The 17,468-nt window shown below is 42.5% G+C and overlaps 1 protein-coding gene across 1 annotated transcript in view; it reads right to left on the bottom strand.

Moving 5' to 3' along the window:
* LOC124772716 (rho GTPase-activating protein conundrum) overlaps positions 1–17,468 on the bottom strand; it is a 220,739-nt gene that overhangs the window by 109,258 nt on the left and 94,013 nt on the right. The gene's annotated exons all lie outside the window — the stretch shown is intronic.

The raw sequence follows: 17,468 nt of genomic DNA, 5'->3' as shown, positions 1-17,468 counted from the left end.
CGCGTCCTGTTATAGGCTAAAATGTTTTTTCATCTTGGCGTTTTTAGTAGATCCTCGGACCAGCAAAGATGTTTTTATATTCTTTCTTGTAAAAGATACTTGGGCGTTTTTTCCTCATATGTCGCGATTTCCGAGGGTGTGTTTGGGCAGGTACCTAACAGCACAGATTCAACTGCTGCAAATGAAACGATACTTTATATTCTTTCATGTCAAAATCGCTTTTTATTTCCGAATATGCCGTGACTTCCGTGGGTGCGTATGCGGGAACTTCGTGGACAGCTAGCAAAGCTACTGTCGCTCACTGCTTAGTGTGTCGACAGTTACCGACTTTTGGAGTCTCATCTAGTTGTACGTCATTGTAACGTCACTTCTGTGCCACATTAGAGTGACACTAACAAAGGAAACTCCCCATCGCCACTCCCCTCACATTTAGTTGCAAGATGAGCCAGTGGATAGCCCGTCAAAAACTGAACACAGATCAGTCATGAAAACAGGAAGAAGGTGTACTGAACAGTGAAAAAAGAAGCAAAATTGAAACAGAGAACGGTCCAAGCGCAATACGTGCAACTTCGAAGAAATAGGACGACCCACACGTCGTGGTTGTGTGGTTACGGTGTTGGACAACGAAGGGGGAGATCCATGTTCAAAACTCCCTCGTGTCGTTTATTTATTTACAAAATTATGATCTGTCCGTCCAGTCATTGACGTGTCTGTCCTTCTTGGAAACTGTCATACTATACATTGATTAGATTTGATTGATTGATAGAATTAGTCATGTGGTAAGAATATATTACCATCCCAAGTAAAAGTAATAAATAGTGAGAGCAGGCGAGGCACAGCATAGATCTCTCACAGAAATGAAAACATCAAGTAAACGGGTGTGAAGTATGTTACAACAAAGGATTCAAAATTCCTTGGCTCTTCGTATGTTCTCGAAGTTGCAAATCTTTAAGCCCGGACCGTTCACTATTTCAATTTTGCTTTTCTTTTTTCAAAAGTCGGTGTACCTTCTTCCTGTTCTATTGACCTGTGTTCAGCTTTTGACGGGCCATGCACTGGGCCACCCTACCACTAAATCTAAGGAAGTGCGATGGGGAGTTTCAAAAAAATGGTTCAAATGGCTCTGGGCACAATGGGACTTAAGAGGTGAGGTCATCAGTCCCCTAGAACGTAGAACTACTTAAACCTAACTAACCTAAGGACATCACACACATCCATGCCCGAGGCAGGATTCGAACCTGCGACGTAGCGGTCGCGCGGTTCCCCACTGAAGCGCCTAGAACCGCTCCGTCACTCAGGCGATGGGGAGTTTCCTTTGTAAGCCTCGTCGGTACCGGCTCTGTGTGAAGTAGCACTGCGAAGTGCAGAGAAAAACCAAGAACAGAGGTTCGGGCCAGCGCGCCACGGCTGGTGTAGAAGCTGCTCCCAAAGGGTCGGCCGGTAGTCATTTGTTTTTGGCTCCAGCCAACGCACACCTAGCTGCCAGTACCGTTTGTTGTGCCCATTGTTGGCTGCTCTGTTCCTGCGTCGTATTTCACTCTATTTTGCACTGTACCCTTTTTTTGGTAAGTGCTTGTGATTGTTGCAGTTGCACTCTTTATTCAACAAGTCAATACATAAGACGATTTCACTTTTGATTAACAGCAATATTTAAACGGTTTTTACCTCTGAGTGTGATTTCTGCTGTCGCAGAAGCCTGAAGTACAGGTTCAGGTGCCTGTACTTGAGTGAGGCTGGGGTGGCTTAAAACATTGTAGAATACCCATTACAGATCACGTACAATGTTGAAACTGTCTAGTCTTATCGTTTTTTGTATACTTCGCGTTCTCTAGGTAGAGTGGACTACTCGATTAATAGCCCACTGTAGTGTCAATGGCTTCACAGCCAAACACCAGCCAAGATGGTAGTGGGATGGAAGGAGTATCAACTGGAAATAGCTGGGAAAGAGTTATCAGCTTCGGCATTCGCCCGAAAACCTTGGTCAGAACCGGGGGATGGTAAACATTTTTAATTAAATACTGGGACAATAAAGCCTAGACAACCTTGCCTAGATAGCCGAGTGGGTTAACGCTCCGCTTCCAGGACTCTGGTACGCTGACCTGCCGTACCGCCTCAGATAAATGGCACGGAAAAGGAGGAGGAGGAGGAAGAAGAACAAAATGGTTCAGACAAAAAAACGATATTCTTTAGTGTATGCATAGGTGTATTGGTTTATACATAATAAAGCTGTTGTTTGAAAAGGTACATGTGTTGAAGGAATTAATATACCAGGTTATCCAGCTGCCCCTACCTATGGGTTTTATGCAACCTGCAACGCCATCAAATATCACACACAAGGTTTTCATACTCTCTCATTCACTATAAATAAACTATTAGTCCTACAGAAAACAATGAACATGAGCTTTTTATAGGAAATTTAATGTAGTTAGGTTTTGTGCTGTGACACATTTTCGCTAGAGGCCTTAGTCTTCGAGTTTTTCAAGAAAAAAGTACAAAAGTGACCTTCAACCGCTTTTTTGTTGAATAATTCGAAAACTGTAGCCTCCGGCGAATACGTATCTCAGTATAAAATGTAACTAAATTTAATTTCCTACAAAAAACGTCCTGTCCATTTTTTCCTGTTGGGCTAATAGTCTGCACATAGCGAGCGAGAGAATATGAAAATCGCGCAGACGGTTTTCGAAGATGTTGTGCGTTGCATAAAATCCAGAGATACAGGCGGCTGAATCACCCTGTACATGGAGAAAATACAAAGAAAAGATGTTTGGATTTGCAGATGATGAAGTGATAGCCGAATCTGAAACAGGCTCCAAAATTTCATAGAAGGCACGAACAACGTGTTTCGGGAAGATATGTTATGAAAATAAATACTAAATAAACAGGAAGCGTAGTATGTAGTAAAATTTCAATAGCAGTAAACTTACATCTGGATGGAGAGAATCTGAACCCACTACTCCTATCTGCATCCACTTGCACTTGCAAAGTTTGTCAGTAGAATAATGTATGAGACTCTAAATAAGCAATGGTTCCCAGTGGTTTGCATTCCTAGCGCACCACGTTAGCTGTGGAGTCACTACCCTCTCAAGGTCGCGCCCACTGCATACCTGTTACGTCATGTGCTTAACTTGGCGTTCGTTACAGCGTACATAACGCTGCACCCGCGACGAACGTCTTAACGAGACACATAAGACTCGTCGCAGCAGATCTGCATCACGAAAAACCCAATATTTAGCGGCAAGTTAATATGTTAACGATTTTTTTTCCGACCTTGAAATCTGTAGCTATACAATAATTTTTCAACGGCTTAATGCTACAATTTTGTACAAGATGTGTCATTTAATTTGGAACCTTAAAACATCGCAAAAAATAAGCATAAAACAAAAAAACAGCTAAGGTAGTGACCTGAAACCAATGAAACTCAAACAAGGATAATTATAATGTTACGTTGATGGAATTAGACTGGGGAATTACTCGCTGTAAATAGTAGAGGAGATTTTCTATTTCAGTATTCAAATAACTTATGTTGGCAGAAAGAGAGAACTACGATAAAATCATATATAAACTTAAGTGTTAGGGAGTGTTTTCTGAAGTTATTTACTTAGTGTGTAGGCTTACGTGTATGTGCAACGTGGATGCCACGGACTACAGAGTATAAGGTTTATAGCAGCTTCGGAAATATGGTGCCACAGAAGAATGTTGACTATTAGATGGGTAGATCGAGAAACAAACGAGGAGGTACAATGGAATCGACAGAAAAGAAAATTATGGCACAACTTGGCGGAAATGAGCGATAGGTTGGTAGGACACTGAGGCGTCAGGGAATACACTACTGGCCACTAAAGTTGCTACACCAAGAAAAAACGCAGATGATAAACGGGTATTCATTGGACAAATACATTATACTAGAACTGACATGTGATTACATTTTCACGCAATTTGGGTGCATAGACCCTGAGAAATCAGTACCCAGAACAACCACACCTGGCCGTAATAACGGCCTTGATACGCCTGGGCATTGAGTCAGAGGTTGGATGATGTGTACAGGTACAGCTGCCCATGCAGCTTCAACAGGATACCACAGTTCATCAAGAGTAGTGAGTGGCGTTTTGTGACGAGCCAGTTGCTCGGCCACCATTGACCAGACGTTTTCAATTGGTGAGAGATATGGAAAATGTGCTGGCCGTAGCAGCAGTCGAACATTTTCTGTATCGAGAAAGGCCCGTACAGGACGTGCAACATGCGGTCGTGCATTATCCTGCTGGAATGTAGGGTTTCCCAGGGATAGAATGAAGGGTAGAGCCACGGTTTGTAACACATTTGAAATGTAACGTCCACTGTTCAAAATGCCACGCTTCCAATGTGCGTTCACCGCGATGTCGCCAAACACGGATGCGACGATCATGATGCTGTAAACAGAATCTGGATTCATCCGAAAAAATGACGTTTTGCCATTCGTGCACCGAGGTTCGTCGTTGGGTACACCATTGCTGGCGCTCCTGTCTGTGATGCAGCACCAAGGTTAACCGCAGCCTTGGTGCCCGAGCTGGTAGTCCATGCTGTTGCAAACGTCGTCGAACTGTTCGTGCAGATGGTTGTTGTCTTGCAAACGTCCCCATCTGTTGACTCAGGGATCGAGACGTGGCTGCACGATCCGTTACAGCCATGCGGATAAGATGCCTGTCATTTCGACTGCTAGTGATACGAGGCCGTTGGTATGCAGCACGGCGTTCCGTATTACCCTCCTGAACCCGCCAATTCCATACTCTGCTAATAGTCATTGGATCTCGACGAACGCAAGCAGCAATGTCGCGATACGATAAACCGCAATCGCGATAGGCTACAATTCGACCTTTATCAAAGTCGGAAACGTCATGGTACGCATTTCTCCTCCTTACAGGAGGCATCACAACAACGTTTCACCAGGCAACGCTGGTCAACTGCTGTTTGTGTATGAGAAATCGGTTGGAAACGTTCCTCGTGTCAGCACGTTGTAGGTGTCGCCACCGGCGCCAACCTCTGAAAAGCTAATCATTTGCATATCACAGCATCTTCTTCCTGTCAGTTAAATTTCGCGTCTGTAGCACGTAATCTTTGCGGTGTAGCAACTTTAATGGCCAGTAGTGTATATTACAAGCACGTGAAATATATGCGACATGGTTTGCGGGCAGAGCTGTGGGTAAAAAACTCCTAAACCACTGGATGGATTTCAACCAAACTTGGTATGCATATTACTTACTACCTGGAAAGAAATCCCGTAGGGTAACATCTGGGAAAGATCTATGTTGGGGGAGGGAGGTAGCGTTGACGTGGAGACAGATGGACAGATAGAGAGGGACAGAGGACATGGACGCAGATGTGGGGGAGGAGGGGATGGACAGAAACAGAGGGAGGAGGAGATAGAAGGAGTGACGAGGAGATAGAGCTGGCAGCAGGAGATGGCTTCAGAGGGTGGGGGAGCTTATTTGCAGAAGGGAGATGTACAGAGGAAGAGGAGGTGGACAGAGAGAGGGGATAGAAGGAGATGAATAGGTCCCGCATAACTACTGTACTAAAATTTCTTCCATTCCTTAGGCTGTGTGGCATCGTAACCGCATGTAGAATATTTGAATTAAAAACAGTCTTGGGTGCAACGTGTTCTCTTGTTAACAACGCGTTTCGCCTTCGTGGGGCATCTTCAAATTATCTTAAAACTTCATTTTTACAGCACACTGAAAACAATAAAACGACTCTGTGCTAGACTGAAGCACGCGTTTAACTGAAAAATTATGTAGGCCTACTGGTCGCCAAATAAGAAGCCACCAGCTGATATAAATATGACTTTAAATGACTTTGTTTCGGGCAGAACCCATCCTTAGATTGTTTGCAAACCAGATATACATAGAAATAACAGAAAATGTAACTATACAACGCATATACAAGAGCATGAAACTACTAGTATCGTCAAAATTAAACAGCTGAAATACAAATCTTGAACATCTGGAATCAGATGTATAAAGACAGTATGTAACAGATGTATAAGGACAGTATGTAACAAACAAAGCTGTCATGGAAGACTAACCGACTAGCTACAACATGATAACCAGAAAGACAATGTAAGCCATTAGAGGGCGGTGACGAGTACAAAAGTAATGCCACGTTGCGACAAAAGCAGATTTTTTTTCTTTTTCATAAGAAATGTAGCATACAAAATTAAAATTTTAGAAAAGTTTAGAAAGTGTGAATAATAAAATTAATGAAGAATAGAAATTTACGGCTCTGTAGGAAATACCGTCGACAAGGAAAGACCCACGAGTAAAATGACAGACAATCAGAATAAAATTCCAGAACAGTTACATAAATTCAAACTTTCATACAAAGTTACACGAACCAAACAAGTGAAGGAAACAATTTAATGAGGTACAATAAAATAGAAGTAATAAAAGCAATCGTAAGATGGGGCAAGGACACTTAAACCATTACAAGATTAAGTGAAGGAGATCGTGCAATTAAAACTCGTTAAAACGTAAAATAAATAAAGTAGGTATGAAGGACCATGGGAAAAGCAAACGAAAATAGAGGACGTAATGTAAGTCCCAAAAAATGTTAGGCTAAGCAATAAGAAGTACCAATTCGTTACATGAGCATTAATTATAATACCAGTTGTCAAGGATGCGGGGATTCGAACCCTCAAGAAATACATGTAACAAAAGTGATCAAGTATGGGAAACAACTGCAAGAATGTGGAGGCATAAACAATGTGATAACACACGCGGGAATGCATGGGAATACGGTCCAGTATTTCATTGAATATTTTAAAGAACCACGTGTGCCTAGAAGACAGCTGTTCATTCAAAATAAAATAAAAATTCTACTTTTGTCGTTTCGTCGCACTACTTTTGTTTTCATCATCGCCCTCTGGTGGCTTAAATTGTCTTCCTGGCTATCGCGTTGTAGCTAGTCCGCTAGTCTACCATGACGGTTTTGTTTGTTACATACTGTCTTTACACATCTGATCACCAAGATGTTCATGGTATGTATCTCAGCTGTTTAATTTTGACAGCACTTGTAGTTTCTACATCTGCACCCACATCTAGATGGCTACTTTGTAAATTACACTCAAGTGCCTGGCAGAGGATTCAGCGAGCCACCTTCACAATAAGTATCTGTTATTACACTCTCGAACAGCGAGCGGGAAAAACGAATAACTCTATCTTTCCGTGCGAGTTCTGATTTCCCTTATTTTTTTATGATGATCGTTTCTCCCTATGTAGGTCGGCGTCATCAAAATATTTTCGCATTTGGGGGAGAAAGGTGGTGATTGAAATTCTGTGCAAAGATCCCGCCGCAACGACAAATGTCTTTGTTTTAATGATGTCCACCCAATATCCTGTATCATGTCCGTGACACTCTCTGCCCTATTTGTCTACAGTACAAAACGTGCTGCCCCTCTTGGAACTTTCTCGATGTATTCCGTTAATCCTATCTGGTAAGGATCTAACATCGCACAGTAGTAGGCCTACTCCAAAAGACGACGGACAAGCGCAGTAGTAGATCTGTTGCATCTTCTAAATGTTCTGTCAGCAAAACGCAATCTTTGGTTTGCTTTACCCACAGAATTTTCTGTGTTCCTTCCAATTTAAGTTGTTCGTAATTGTAATGCCTATGAATTTACTTGAATTTACGGCCTTTAAATTTGATTGATTTGTCGTGTAACTGAAGTTTAACGGTTTCCTTTTAGCACTCATGAGGATGCCCTCACACTTTTCATTATTTAGGGTCAGTTGTCAAATTTCGCACCAGAATGATATCTTATCTATATTATTTTGCAATTGGTTTTGGTCTTCTGATGACTTTACTAGACGATAAACGACAGCATCAGCTGCAGACAACCTGAGACTGCCGCTCAGATTGTCTCCTGAATCGTTTATGTAGATAAGGAACAACAGAGGGTCTAAAACACTAGGTTGGGGAACGCCATAAATCACTTCTGTTTTACTTGGTGACTTTACCTCAGTTACAACGAACTGTGACCTCTCTGACAGGAAATCACGAATCCAGTCTCATAACAAGAGACGATATTCAATATTCCATAAGCCCGCAATTCGATTAGAAGCCGCTTTTGAGGCACGGTGTTAAAAGGCTTCTGGAAATCTAGAAATACAAAATCAGTTTGAAATCTCTTGTCGATAGCACTAAACTCTTCGTGTGAGTGAACTAGTTGTGTTTTCTAAATCCGTGTTGACTGTGTGTCAATAGACCTTTCTCTTCAAGGTAATTCATAATGTTCGAACAAAATATATGTTCCAAAATCTGCTGCATAGTTTCATACTCAATATGGTCGCACTCTTCCTGCGTGACTTTATGTCACAATTACGAGGAGGAAATCAACAGAGATGAGGGCGCAGAAGACGGACAGGGAGAGGGGGAAGGAAATGGACTAATAGAATTGGAATAAATACTAGAATGAATACCCGGGCTACGATGGGTACTCGGCTAAAAAAGATGTGCCTAAAAATGACTAGCGTGAAGGACTGCAGTAACAGCACTGTATGTGTGTGTGTGTGTGTGTGTGTGTGTGTGTGTGTGTGTGTGTGTGTGAGTGACTGTGTGTGTGTGTGTGTGTGTGTGTGTGTTTATGTGTGTGTGTTTGTGTGTTCCGAAAGGACACATACCATCGCCTTTCGAGGAAATTTTCGAGTCAACACACAAACAAACAAAATGAACAATTAGAGAGACTAAAGTCAAGGGAGCAATATGCATTATAATCCTGTGAAAGTAGACGCATTGTAATAATTGATATATAATCCTATGACGGATGTACAGTAATTAGACGCTAACGACAACGTAGCAAGGTAATGTGATAAGGGCCAAGGATTACGGCGAAAGCCCACAGTATACAGACCTTGTCAGTAAATGCCAGATAACGCGATCGAGCCCCGTGAATACTTATTGTCTAAATATGTTAAGCCTTTCTGTCACTTCTTGTCTACCAGGGGTTATATCATTATCCACATTAAGCCACAAACTGATGGAGTTTAGTGAAATGTCGTTACCCTAACGGCTAAAAATACGAAAAACGGTGATGTTCTTTAGAGAAGTCAGTATTTGCGACAGACTATAGCATGATTCTGCTTCCAACGACATACATTTCGCGTAAGGACCAGGAAGACAAGATAAGACGAATCTGGGCTCGTACAGGAGCGTGTAGAGAGCAGACTGCAGTTTTTCCATCGGTCCATTTGCGACTGGAACAGGAAAAGGAATGACTACAAGGTGTACAAGGTACCCTCCGCCGTACACTGTATGATGACTTGCAGGGTATGTATGTAAATTTGGAAAAACTTCAGACGTCCTAAGTTTCTGGAACTCGAATAAATATTTAAGAAAGGAAGTCTTATTAAAACAGTGATAGGTCATTTTGCGCACAGACTGCAAATCCCCTTAAGACGCATCATTAAATCTTCTTTCGAGTTGTTTATTCTTTATATAGTACATTATACGCTTAGCAGTGAGATGCTTCCATATTCTGATAAATCAGACCAATAAATGTCGCCACGCGGGGTATCCGCGTGGCCTTGGGTGCCTTGCCACGCTTCGCGCGGCTCCAACAGTCGGAGGTTCGAGTCCTCCCTCGGGCATGAATGTGTGTGTTGACCTTAGCGTAAGTTAGTTTAAGTTAGAAGTTAGATTAAGTAATGTGTAAGCCTAGGAACCGATGACCTCAGCAGTTTTTTTCCATAGGAACTTACCATCACAATAAATGTAAATTTGAGAGTTTTGTACCACAATCGGGAGAAAAAACCCTTATAGTAGGGCCGGCCACTGCGTGCCAAAACCTTCACGCGTGCAGGGTCCGCGGGCGTGTCAAGACCCGGCCTGTCACTCGGATTTGCTCGGTTCTTCTCGGAAGCACTCGGAACAGCGCGACATTTCATTTTAGCAACGCTGCGGCATTTCTCCGTCGGCACAACTCTCTTGAGTTCGGCAGAATCGTGATGTCAGCGATGTTTGCCTTTTGCTGTTTGTGGTATGGAGGATGTTCACAGGTCCAGTGGCAGCTTGCACAAAAATACGCAGTCTAGCGATCTGTCGTCACAATTCCCTAAAATGAGTGGGAATGACAGAAGAGAGGGATGAGAATAGAGAATTCTCTATTTGAATAAGAGACGGATACTACTTATTTGCTATGAAACGACATTATAGTACCATGCAGAAAGAATTTAAAGATTTAGTCGACAATGAAAGAGCAAAAAATTACGAGGATTGATAGACGAGATTCATTATTCTGTACTTCAAGAAGCACTTCGTGCTAAATTTGCAAGCATGGAGCACTTGCTGCGAATAGTAAAATTCCTGAAGTCGCTGCTGCTACGATATTTCGATCGATATATTTGTGTGAAAGACCTTTTTTCAATAATGAAACCAAATAAATCACGATTACATGACAACTTGAGTGTGAAACTCTATATAATTGTCTGCATCTGCGCGTATGCCGACGGTACGTACCAGATAAACATTATATCTTCAGCACGCCATAAGTAATTAATTAACACTGAAAAGTTGTTTTGTTTGTGACCTACGTTGTTGAGAAAAGTGAAATATAAATACAGTGCGACTGCATTGTAATTTACATGCTGCGCCTTCGCTGTTTACCCCTCTTCCCCCTCCTCACGCTAAAACAGAGGCGCGTGAAGGTGGGGAAAATGTGAAGCGAGGCTGAGTGCTTTGGTTCTCGAGCCCTGGCGTGGCCCACGAGGCGAATTCTAGACCTCCCATACCCTTAAATTTATGTTACATACTAAGGTCCATGGTCGTTCGGTCGTGTAAAACGTTTATGAATCCAAAGATACGGTCATTCATGTCACATACTTTGAGGCTCGAAAAATCACTCATCAAAACCTATACTGTACTTCCCGTTGGCCTGGAATCGTGAAAACCAGAAAATTGTTAATTTGTATTTACAACACATGAAAAAAAATTTTGTCGTTTGTTGTCCAACGGTCTGTCCTTGGTTCCTTTTTGTCAGGAACGGATATACGTACCCAGTTTAAATGTATGTTACATGCATATCTAAGGTCCCTTTCAAGTCAGTGCAGTCAAAAGACAAAGCCCTTTACATCTAATAATTCGATAATCCCAAACTCACTCATCAAAATCCGTATGGTACTCTTTGTTGATCTAGAATCATGACATTTTAAGAAGAAAGGCTTCACAGTATAAACAAAGAGAAAAATCCGAAATTGTGTAATATGTCACATGAGAATATATTTCTTTCGTCATTTGTTATCCGACTTCAAACCTAAAACATTTTCGAAAGTCTCGGAGTTCCTGGAACTGATATCTTTCCAGTATCAATGTCGATAAAAGGCAAAAATCGTTGAGTTTATCGATTCCCAGAATGGATGAACTGTCTATATACATAATTAAGTTTGTACGAAACCATCAGAGCTACTTGCACCCGGCCAATTTTTTAGTTTAACCTCTCCGCGTCTGAGAAATGTCGAATGCCGTTGAACTAGAAAATATTTCCATCGAATGAGAACATTACTGTGTCTATATATCGACAGAAATACGAGTGTTAGTCATTCAGCAACCTATTCTCTGCATATAGCAACCTACTCGCCGCGTTGTGTACTGCCATTAGCTATGAACCTTATTTTCATAACTTGAACTGGTGGCAAAAATATTGGGTTTGTCTACGTTACTGTAGGTTGATAAGAAGAGTAATTAAATATGTCAGGTCAAAAGAGAACTCTAACAACGACAGCGTGTGGAATAAGAGTGGGCCATAAAGGTACAATGTCCTTCTAGAACGCGACGTCGTAAAAGTTGACCAGTTATGTGCCTGCGGGCTTATCGCTTATCGGCACCGGTTTGGCAGTACAACATGGCGTTCATAGACCAACGGAGAGATAAAGAGTAAGAGCAGGGATTATGGTTGGCCATAGTTGAGCGGCTCTTATGAATTATGATGGCTGCACTCTGGATAACTGCGCAGTTTGAATGCCAACACAAATTTACGATGCACGTACCTGCTACAGCGCCGAAGTCCGGAGCTTGCAAAGACCCGAGGAAGCTAGAATATTCCTTCAGCATTACGAAGCGCATCGGGTCGTTCACAAGGCAATCGGTTGCTTACAGACATAAATTTAAAAGACTGCTGCCAGCTAAGTTTTGTTCGAATAAAACTATTTCGGAGCCAGAAAGGGTGTACATCTTAGTGGATAATTCACTACGGAAATTTACAAACTTCGTCCCTTTACAGTTTTTGGAGATTTCACTTTTCCAGTTTCTCTTTTACGCGTTCATATGTCTTAGGCAACTGTCGGCTACCGTAAGGAAAAGAAGGAAGGAAAATTAGGGGTTATAAGATGTATTAATTCCGGTTGGGGAAGAAAGGGTACGAAGTCAGCCGTGTCCTTTCAAAGGAACCACCCCAGTAGTTACACGTAGAACCTGACTCTGGATTGCCAAAAGGGGATTTGAATCGGTGTCTTCTCTCTGTGCCACCATGCTGTCCAATGATTTCCGATGGCTTCATGGGCATTTCAGCACGAAGAATTTCATGTTACTGACATTTCCTTAAAGATTTAATCTATGTACCTGTACTTCGATTACGAAATGTGTAACAAGTTTGGCCTCAAGTATGTTTTTATCGCTCGAAACATGAGGAATTTTTACAGCATAGGCTCATTGTTGTTACAAATATTTTACCGATTTCATTTATATTATTGTCCGATTTCGATCTCTTGGTCACTATCAAGTGTGACTATATGTACTACGATCAGTATGAGTCAAATTACCGACCGTACATGGCAACCGTGCTGTGTTTAAACATACGAAACGACCGCATCGGCAGTGCAAATACTCTCATGCACAGCATAATAAAACCTGGCGATGTGCTCGTGTTCGGGAAACCCATACCGTTTTGATAGCTTACACGTCAGAGTTGACTGAAAGAGTTCAAACCATCGTCACCATGGACGTACACCCAAGTAGTAGCAAAACATTTGTGTCGTTCTTCACTGGTACAATATCACGCTACTATATTTCAATTGTTTTTACACTAGTAACAAACCACTGTATAGGAGAATTACGTAAGTCACCCAGCAACTTTGACTGACAAGTCTGGCTGCTTTGCAGGTAATCAGTATTCAGTACGATAACTTATTGTCTGACAAGAACAACCGGAAGCTTTCTGACTGTGGAGAAGCAGTGGAGAACGTATCTGAGAGCCGCCACAAGCTAGACCACCCTGAATGTAATCAAGTCACCATCCCTGGGCTGTTATGTGGTTGAGAAGTGCATATCCCATTGAGGCTCTCTCTAGATGTGCTTTTCCAGTCTCCTTAAATTTTGAGAATGAAACCATGGTCCAAGCGGGCTGTCATCGGAGAAAAGGGTATCGTCAAAAGTGCCCCAGGGAAGTGTGATAGGACCGCTGGTGTTCTTTATATACATAAATGGTTTGTCTGACAGGATAGGCAGCAAACCGCAGTTCTTTGCTGATGATACCGTGGTGGGCCGTAACTTGTCGAAGTTGAGTGACTGTAGGAAGTTACGACAGACAGAATTTCCAGTTGGTGTGATGAATAGCAGCTAGCTCTAAGTGTGGAAAAACGTAAGTTAATACGAATGAGTAGGAAGATCAAACCTGTAATGTTCGGATAATTACTACTGTCCTGCTTGACACAGTCAAGTAGTTTAAATACCTGGGCGTAACGTTGCAAAGCGATTTGAAATAGAACGAGCATGTGGGAAGTGCTGTAGGGAAGGCGAATGGTCGAGTTCGGTTTATTGGGAGAATTTTAGGAAAGAATGGTTCTCTTGTATAAGAGATCGCGTATAGGACGCTAGTGCGACCTATTCTTGAGCACTGCTCGTGTGTTTGGAATCTTTACCAGGTCGGATTAAAGGAACACATCGAAGCAATTCAGAGGGGGCTGTCAGATTTGTTACCGGTGGGTTCGAACAACACGTAACAGCCACAGACAGATGGTTCGGGAACTCAAATTGGAATCCCTGGAGGGAAAGGCGACGTTCTTTCCGACGAACACTGTTGAGAAAGTTTATTAGAGAACCGGGATTTGAGGCTGACTGCCAAACGATTCAACTGCCGCCAACATACATTGCGCGTTAAGGACCACGAAGATAAGATACGAGAAATTAGGTCTCACACTGGGACATATTTACAGTCGTTTTTCCCTCGCTCTATTTGCGAGTGCACTAGGAAAGAAAATGACTACCAGTGGTACAGGGTACCAACCGGCACGTACAGTACGGCAGCTTCCGGGGTATTTATGTACATGTAAGATCTATTAATTGTATGTGCGATAAGCTAATTTCGACCTTTGGTCATTTTTAGGCACTTATCACAAGCCTCACGCTTCACATCGTATTTGACTAAATGGCCAGTATATATGTAACAGCAGACATCGCCTTCAAGTGCGTGTGTAGTACAAATACAATCCAGTAGCGCAGAATGTCTAGTGCACCAATGGACTGTATTTGTGCACACGAAAACGACGTGCGCTGTTACATATGTACTGGCTATTTAGTCAAATGTAGTGTGGAGCTTGAGGCTTGTGACAAGTGCTTGACAATGACCAAATGTCGAATTTATCTTATGGTACAGACAATTAGATTAAGACCTACTTGGACCATGTTTTCGTTCTTGATACATATTCAGACTGTTAACCCCCACAAGAACAAAACTCTTTACATTTGATCAATCTCTGTCCGAAACGTTGAGAATGACGTTCACAATTCAAAGAAGTGATCGCTATAACAAAACACACACTCTCTCTCTCTTTCTCTCTCTCGCTCTCTGACACACACACGCACAAACACACACAAATATATTCATGTAGCTAAATAGTCGTCGCTTCACCAACTTTAGCAATAGCGAAAGAGGAAAAATTGAACGAGCCAATACCACTTGCCAGCCTCAACCCACGACATCAATATGTTATACATAAAAAAATTCACCGAAATGTAGCTTTTATCGCGAAACGATATTCGTTTGTTGCGGCAACCCGCTACAAAACTGTCAGCTTTCAGCCCAGTCTAGCTCTGAGTCTACTCTACAAATCAGTATGTCACCACAACTAAAATTGCACATCTTTCACATTCGTTGGCTTCACCAATCCAAAACATACTGTCGTCTTTTAACTTAACCTAAACCTGGAGCTACATTACAAATCAGTCCATCATTACTTAAATTCCAAAGAATGGACTGATGTGTGTGTGTGTGTGTGTGTGTGTGTGTGTGTGTGTGTGTGTGTGTGTGTGTGGTGTGGGGGTGAGCGAGGGGTGAGAACGAAAAGGTATAGAGGAACTACAGCAAACAGGTTCACGTCGATGCATTTTGCAGTAGAATAAACGTATCTGCACAGGATGGACTTACGTGGAACAGATTAAACCAGTCTTCTCAGTCTTCGGGGTGAAGAGCACCAAAAGCTGAGAGTACAGAAACAAAATAAATATTGTCAGTACTCTGTTCTGCCTCTGCTTCCGTACATATGACGTCGAAAGCCACAACGTCTATACGCCACGGACCATACTGACGATTTGTATCGGTAGGTTAAAGCTATTCGTAACAGATGTAAGAGTAGTATTGATGATGTATTTCTGAGTAGTATATCGAAGGAGACCAAGGACAAATCTTGACACGGAATCAAAGTTCAAGGAGAAGAAATAAAAACTTAGCGGTTTACCGATGACATTGTAATTCTGTTTGAGACTGGTAAGAATTTCAAAGCGCAGTTGAACGGCATGGATAGTGTCTTGGAAAGGGTTTATAAGACGAACACCAGTAAAAGTAAAACAATGTTAGTGCAATGTAGTCCAATTAAATGACATGACGCTAAGGGAATGATATTAGGAGATGAGACATTAAAAGTAGTAGATGATTTTTGATATTTGGGCAGCAAAATAACTGACCATGGCCGAAATAGGGAAGATATAAAATGCTGACTGGGAGTAGCAAGAAAAGCATTTCTGATAAAGTGGAATTTGTTAGCAAAACTATTATTGATTTAAGAGTTAAGATGCCTTTTCTGAAGTCTGGAGTGTAGGCTTGTAAGGAGATGAAACGTGGACGATAGGAAGTTCGGGTAAGAAAATAGACGCTTTCGAAATGTCGTGCTATAGAAAAATGCTGCAGATTAGATTGGTAAATCGAATGCCGAATGAGGAGGTATTAAACTGAGAAAAAGAAGAAAAGTATGGCAGAACTAGATTAGAAGAAGGGATCTGTTGATAGGATACATTCTGAGACGTCAAGGATTTGTCAGTTTGGTAATAGAAGTGTTTGGGGTAAAAATTGTGGAGGGAGACAAGAACTTGAACATAGTTAGCAGGTTAAGATGGATGTAGGTTGCAGTAGTTATGCAGAGATGAAAAGGCGTGCACAGAAATGACAAGCGTGGCTCTCTGGCTCTGGCTCTGAGCACTATGGGACTCTACTGCTGTGGTTATCAGTCCCCTAGAACTTAGAACTACATAAACCTAACTAACCTAAGGACATCACACACATCCATGCCCGAGGCAGGATTCGAACCTGCGACCGTAGTAGTCGCACGGTTGACAAGCGTGGGGAACTGCATCAAACCAGCCTTCGGACTGAATCACACAAGAGCAAGAGAAATACTGAAGAAGCATTTGACCTAAAGACTATGGTACAGAAAGAGTAAGTAAACCCAGACGGCAACTCACGCGCTCGCGCCATCCTTCGAAAGCAGACGGAAGCCAAGCGGTTACCTCTGAGCCGAGCGCTGCCAGCCTAGCTACTGCTGCTGCCTCCTCTGCCGGGCACAGAGGACTCCCTCGCACTAGTTCCAGACGACAGTCTGGAGGGCGGAAGGTTATTTCCGTCCGGAATGCGCCAGATGTCGGCAGGTGTCTTTCCCGGCTGCGAACCGCCTCAGCTCTGTCCAAAGCTGCCACGGAGTACAGGCTCCCTTATCTGTGTAGCCGTTGATAATCTGACAGGCTTGACACCTGGCAGCTCAGCGAGGTTGATAACAACGCATCTTTCGCGTTGCCGTCGAGTTTATCGTCAGTATGGTAGTTATTCCGAGAACAGAACACGAGAGGTGATACGATCTGTCGCAAGCAATGTCAAGACTTATGTATGATGTTCAAGGTGCAAGTGCTACTCTGAGATGATGAGAGGCTGGTACAGGAGCAGAATTCGTACCGGGCCGTATCGAACCTGTCACAATGACGAAAAGCACCTCTTCTCACGTGTTGCAGCACGTGATTTCAAGATTATATGGCTGCTTCGTAACTTGGTAAACTGGTTCTCAGTTAGCTGAGCGGGCTCATGGTGGGTGATCGTACCTCAGGAAAGTCAAAAGTAATTCTCGCAGATGGATCCAAGGATGTAGGCTGTTATATTGTGATTAAAGTGGAAACTCACTGCCGAATGAGCATGACAAACAAAACGGATAAGTACCTTGCTGGTTAATCAAACTGCAACATGCAGG

This window comes from Schistocerca piceifrons, chromosome 2 (genome assembly GCF_021461385.2).
Source record: "Schistocerca piceifrons isolate TAMUIC-IGC-003096 chromosome 2, iqSchPice1.1, whole genome shotgun sequence".
Taxonomy (NCBI): Eukaryota; Metazoa; Arthropoda; class Insecta; order Orthoptera; family Acrididae; genus Schistocerca; species Schistocerca piceifrons.
This window is presented reverse-complemented; position numbering and strand designations above follow the sequence as displayed.